The sequence below is a fragment of the Planococcus citri genome, chromosome 5 (assembly GCF_950023065.1).
Source record: "Planococcus citri chromosome 5, ihPlaCitr1.1, whole genome shotgun sequence".
Taxonomy (NCBI): domain Eukaryota; kingdom Metazoa; phylum Arthropoda; class Insecta; order Hemiptera; family Pseudococcidae; genus Planococcus; species Planococcus citri.
Window position 1 is genome coordinate 10,809,490 of NC_088681.1, and position 6,625 is coordinate 10,816,114.

The 6,625-nt window shown below is 35.1% G+C and overlaps 1 long non-coding RNA gene across 1 annotated transcript; it reads right to left on the reverse strand.

Moving 5' to 3' along the window:
- Positions 1-630: 630 nt before the first annotated feature.
- Positions 631-1,474, reverse strand: LOC135848286 (uncharacterized). Its single transcript, XR_010559344.1, has 3 exons — positions 1,331-1,474; positions 916-1,136; positions 631-814 (listed from the first exon to the last, which is right to left on the reverse strand). It is a non-coding gene; the product is annotated as an uncharacterized LOC135848286 (long non-coding RNA).
- Positions 1,475-6,625: the final 5,151 nt, after the last annotated feature.

The following is a 6,625-nucleotide window of genomic DNA, read 5'->3' on the forward strand; positions in this document are numbered from 1 at the left end:
TGACGTCTACAAAACATTGAAGATGATAGAAGATGCCTGGGTCATTTTCCAACACTTTCAGGATATCATCAAACACAATTAACCACAGCAGTGGTCCCAGTCCGAGGGTTGAGCCTTGTGGGCATCCACAATTGATGGCCGTCTGGACTTCCTGTAGATTTGCATTGCAATAACACAATCTTTGAAGCTGATCTTGCCATTTATATGCAATATTCCTCACACAAGTATAATCTTCATCTAATCTAACGTGATTTTTCACTGCAAAGATTCATTTGTTTGCAAACGATTTTTCTTCTGAGCAACTTGTTGGCAAATGAATAATTTGTGCTGACCTTGAAATGAGACTCAGTTTCAGAACTTTTTTGCAAATCCAAAAATTGTGTACTTTTACCAAAACATAGGGAATTTTTCAAATTGCAGATTTTTTTATCTTTGGTTATTTTGTTAATTGTTGTAAATTTTTCAATCAAGAATGAAAAATTAGGCAGACTATCCAACAACTATATTATGAATCATGTCATCTGTTTGAAATATTATAATCATTTTTAATCGCACTCGAATTACTGTAGGAGAATTTTTCCTTACAATTAGCTCAATCAAGAACCTTCTGAGTATAAAAATAGACTGAAATCTCAAGTACTAATCGTGCGTACTTTATTATAACTTTATTTTGAAATCACGATTATGGACATTTATACGAAATTATAAAATTAGTACAGCAATTTTGAGTATTTCTTAGAACCTTATCCGTGTATAACTCAAGGAAGAATTCCCCCATCCATCATCTACGTCGACCTGCAGGGTACCCGGATTCCTATTTCAAAATAAAAATGAATATGGTAAGCAAATTTTTTGAACATTTTTTCAACAAAATAGGTAGGTATAAAAAACATAAAAAGATGATTATTGTCTTACAATGCACCAGCACTGCCCTCTAGGATGAGCCTTGCACCATCCGTTACATTTGTACAGTTGGCAGTGATCTTGACACCCCTCGTCACAATGATAGGGACTTGGGAACGTCTTGTCGTAGGGTTTACAAGCTTCAGAATGGTTTCTATAATACGGGCCCCGAACACCGGTACATATTCCAATCAGAACAACCAGCACGAAAAGTTGAGTCAATGATAACCTCACTAAAACATTTTTATCAGTTTTAGACAACGCAACGGTGGATTAAAGATAAAATTTTTTTAAAAAGAGGTTCAAAAAAGAAATTTTGACAAAATTCGCCATATTTTTCTTCAAGTTTTTCAAAATGTAACATAAATTTTTCTGTGTTTATCTTTGGAATTAGGTAATCATCTAAATAATGAATAAAGATGCGCACTTGCCCTTAATTTTCCTAAATACAAATTAGAAATTTTTTTCTGAATTTTCACACAAACTTTGAACTAAAAATTCAACAAACGAATAAACTTATTAGTTCAATCTTGCAAAACTGCAATACGATTATAATTATAGTAAGTACTTTGAGGTTACATTGGGCCCATTAATTAATAGGTAAGCATTTTAACAATTTTTAACGAGTTGCACCCACCTTGAAAAAGTTATTCTCTTTTTTAAAGCCAATTTTTTCATATTTTTCCAATCTATGGCCCATTACGAAATATCACGTCGATTGGCACCATAAATAAATAAATAAATAAATCAAGAAATAAACCTCCCCCTCCCATATTTCATATGTACAAGCAAATATCGTAATCTTACCATTTATACGTGTCAATGGTTCGCCTTGGCACTTGGCAGCCAGCAAAGGTCGAACGATTTGTAAAAATTAAATCCCTCCCCCACCCTAGTCTTACATAGTTAGACTAAAAGATGAACAAACTCAGATAAAAATACTCGTATACCATTCTCGTAATCGTCATCCCCAAACCCAACACTATACATATGTAGAGGAAAAGCTAAGCATATTCGAATACGTACCATATACATACGAGTAGATTACAAGTATGTATGGTACAGTCATTGGCGAACAATTCATTTTATACGCTTGATTTATCGACGACATATTCGGCAGAAAAAAATGCCTTAATATGGCGTTCGAATTAAGCCCGCTCGAGAACGCCCCACATATAGTCGAGTTGTTCCCCCTTTTGCTTATACATATATACTCGTATTCTAATCCTATTCTTATAGTATGTATTAAGAAGAAAAACTCGAACGACGAACGTCTTATTTATCGAAAGATATTTGACCCGGTTCCAAAATGTTGTTTTAAATTTATTATCATCTAATACAATACACGATCTCGATCGCTACAGCTACAAACAATACATCGTATTGTATAGTCGAGCAGAAGAAGATGGCACTGATGAAGAAAAAAGGGCCTCCACCGCCCCCCAAGAATTAGTAACTGGAACGAAGAGTCAAAGAGTATAGCCAATATAACACGTAGGCGTTTATAAGCTGCGTATTATCATCGCCCAATGCGAGCATATTATACTGGGTGTTCAGTAAATTGCTATAATTATGTGTAAAAGGAATGAGTTGCTGATCTTGACGAGTGACGACTGAAGGGGATAAATTGGGTATCAAAATATCAGAACACTTTCCATCTTGGTTCATGAAACTCTTTGATAATCTCACATGGCTGGTAGAAATATTTGATCAAGAGGTAGCATAACAGTTAATTTTAAGGGGTTATTGGTAAATTGTACATATTCTAGCACAAGTAATGTATAATCAACTTACTCATCGTCATGTTCTCTTACTAATCAAAATTGAAAATGGCAAAAATTTTCACTCACCTGAAACAGAAAAAATAAAACCAATTATCAATAAATGGATTGTAATTCCTCTCAATGCAAACATACTACAAAATAAAAAAGTAAGTCCAATTTGGTGCATCATGACTCATGAGGTACACATGAACCAAAGACACGTTTCAAAGATCACCAAATTGATACGTAGTTTGTAAGAGTAGCACAAGATGCTTCAACAAAAAATTCTCGAACTTAAATCATTACATCTATCAATGATAGGTACAGATGAAAAATTGTTAAAATAAAGAAAGGAAATTCTCGTTACTTTTTAATTTTTTCAATTAATTGTTTTCATTTGCGAACGATTTATTTTACTTTTTAGTAAGAAGGTGAATCATTTTGATGAATGCAAGAAAAGAAAGTCCAATCTCGACTCGTCTTTATTCACTGCATTGAACCTATGAAGTGATTCAGTCGTTCTCGAAAGATTTGTTGATTTTGAACGAATCGTTCGCGAACGAATTTAGTCGAGTTTTTGACAACAGGATTGAAGTTTTCAAGATTCGTCGTATCATTTTCATCTAATCTAATGTGATTTTTCACTTTAGTGATTCATTCGTTCGCGAACGATTTTCCATCTGAGCAAATCGTTAGCGAAAGAATAATTTGCGATTTTTATTGAAAGTCCAATTTCAACTCGTTCTTTTTCACTAGATTTGATTTAGAATATGATTCCGACATTCTCGAATGATTTGTTGAGTTTGAACGAATCGTTCGCGAACGAATTCAATTTAGTGTTTGACGGCAGGATTGAAGCTTTCAAGATTCGTCGTATTATTTTCATATACCTTATTTTAATGTGATTTTTTACTTCAGTGATTCATTCGTTCGCGAACGATTTTTCTTCTGAGCAAATCGTTCGTGAGCGAATAATTTGCGATTTTTATTGAAAGTCCAATTTCGACTCGATACTTTTTACTGAATTTGATTTAGAAGTGAATCTCAGTCGTTCTCGAATGATTTGTTGATTTTAAACGAATCGTTCGCGAACGAATTCAGTCGAATTTTTGACAACAGAATTCAAGCTTTCAATATTCGTCGTATCATTTTCATATACCTAATCTGATGTGATTTTTCACTTCAGTGATTCATTCGTTCGCGAACGATTTTCCATCTGAGCAATTCGTTCGCGAACGATTATTCTTCTGAGCAAATCGTTCGCGAACGAATAATTGGCGATTTTCATTGAAGGATTTAAAAACGTCTGGTTTTGCGCGGCAAGGTATTATCTGATGCGATATCTAAATGATTCAGTCGTTCTCGAATGATTTAATGCGATTTTGAACGAATCGAGTCCAGTTTTTGATGATACGATTTGACTGATTTGAGCTTTCAAGATTCGTCGTATCATTTTCATCTAATCTAATGTGATTTTTCACTTCAATGATTCATCCGTTCGTAATTCATTCGTTCGCGAACGATTTGTCTTCTGAGCAATTCGTTTGCGAACGATTAATCTTCTGAGCAAATCGCACGCGAACGAATAATTTGGGATTTTTAATGAAGGGGTCAAAAAGGTCTGGTTTTGCACGGCAAGGTACCTATTATCTGATGTGATATCTAAATGATTCAATTGTTTTCGAATGATTTATTGCAATTTTGAAAGAATCGTTCGCGAACGAATTGAGTCTAGTTTTTGATGATGCGATTTGAGCTTCAAAGTTTTGTCGTGTCATCTTTAACCTAATCCTATTTTAATTTTTCATTTCAGTGATTCATTCGTTCGCGAACGATTTTTTATTTCAGTGATTCATTCGCTCGCGAACGGTTTTTTTCTGAGCGAATCGTTTGCGAACGAATAATTTGCGATTTCTATTGAAGGGTTCAAAAACGTCTAGTTTTGTGCCGCTAGGTATTATCTGATTTTATATCCAAATGATTCAGTCGTTCTCGAATGATTTTTGGATTTTGATCGAATCGTTCGCGAACAAATTCAGTCGAATTTTCGATGATATGATTTGAGCTTTAAAATTTTGTCGTGTCATCTTTAACCTAATCCTAATTTAATTTTTCATTTCAGTGATTCATTCGTTCGCGAACGATTTTCCTTCCGAGCAAATCGTTCGCGAACGAATAATTTGCGATTTTTATTTAAGGGTTGAAAAACGTCTGGTTTTGCACGGCAAAGTATTATCTGATTTGATATCCAAATGATTCAGTCGTTCAATCGTTCGCGAACGAATTGAGTCGAATTTTTAAGAATACGATTTGATCTGAGCTTCAAAGTTTCGTCGTTTCATCTTTAACCTTTAACCTAAGTAATTTAATTTTTTATTTCAGTGATTCATTCGTTCGCGAACGATTTTTTTCTTCTGTCAGAAAATCGTTTGCGAACGAGTAATGGCGATTTTTATTCAAGGATTAAAAAAAAGTCTCATCTTGCCTGGTAGTAAATTATCTGATGTAATATCCAAATGACTCAGTCGTTCTCGAATGATTTGATTCGTCGTTTCCGAGCAAATCGTTCACAAACAAATTAATTTACGATTTTTAAGGAAAAATTAGAAAACTGTCTGGCAGTTTATTATCTGATTAGACATCCAAATGATTTGAGTTGTTCTCGAATGATTCGATTCGTCGTTTTCGAACAAATCATTCTCAAACATGATAATTAAATTACGTTTTTATTGATAGATTTGTTATGTGATTTTTTTTTTTTGGTCCTTATCAAGTGAATTTTTTCAATCGAGCCCAACAATTCGAAAACACTCAGATAATCTGCTAAAATTTTGGATTCTCAGATGTAAACCTTGGCTACTTCAATTCTCATACTCTGCGAACAAATTCGCTCCAAGTTGCCACATTACCAGGCAAATTATTCGAAACCATTAACCGAACACCCAATATTATATGTACTTTAAAGAACAGAGCCACACACGCGTGCACGAGCTCATAATACTCCCCGATAAAGACCTCGCAAGATGAGGCAAACTAAAAGTAGGCAGAAAAAAGACACGCTCACGTTGTTATTGCGGTCCTTCGAAGCGAAAAAAAAGTCGCAGTTTAGGTAAACTCGCATGGGACGATTGACACATGCTTTTATACATATCATTTGTCCATCACGGTTAAGCGAATCGTTTTTATCATCGAATTTTCGCAGTCCGATCAGGTAAATCGTAAACTCGACGCGTAGATAGTCAATAAAACCCTTTCAGCTTCGACGAGCATATCGCCGATATAGCTTTTTGCTCCCTTCCCCCTTCGCAGCTCTTCTACTCATACATACTAAAGGGATGAACTCGTATATACCAAGATTAGGGTTTTCCGCTACTATAGGCCTCTACCTACCTATATGCTGCACATCTCCAAGATGCATATGGAAGAGGAGCAAAAAAATGTACACAAACGAAAGCACCAGCCTTTATCTACATTCGCTTGTTATTTGTTCTGAATTTTCAATGTAGCTACTACCTCTTCTTCTATTCGTCTCTTTTTATTGGCTTTTTTTTACACACCAAAGACATACGTAATGTCGTTGTCTTCGTTCGTGTGTAAGTCGAGTGTTTTTATTTTATTTCTCCTTCGCTGGCATGGTCTACTCTCTCAATATCAAGTAGCTTTTTGACTAGCTCGTTACTATTTTTGTCGATGTCGATGTCGCGTGGTCCTGGTCCTCCTCATCTCTCGTGGTAAATTCGCAGCGATGGTTTTTTTTTCTCCTATTCTTTGCTGCATCCCTTGTCGAACTCGTTCTCTCTCTCTCTCACTCACTGGAAATGATTTGATGAAATATTTTCTTGCCGAGGTCTAATTTAACCGAGTGCTGTCGTTAGGTGAAATTACTACAAATACGACTCCTCATCGCGAGCGAGGGTTGTAAGAGTGCGTGGTTTTTTTTCAGCTATCGAACAATTCGA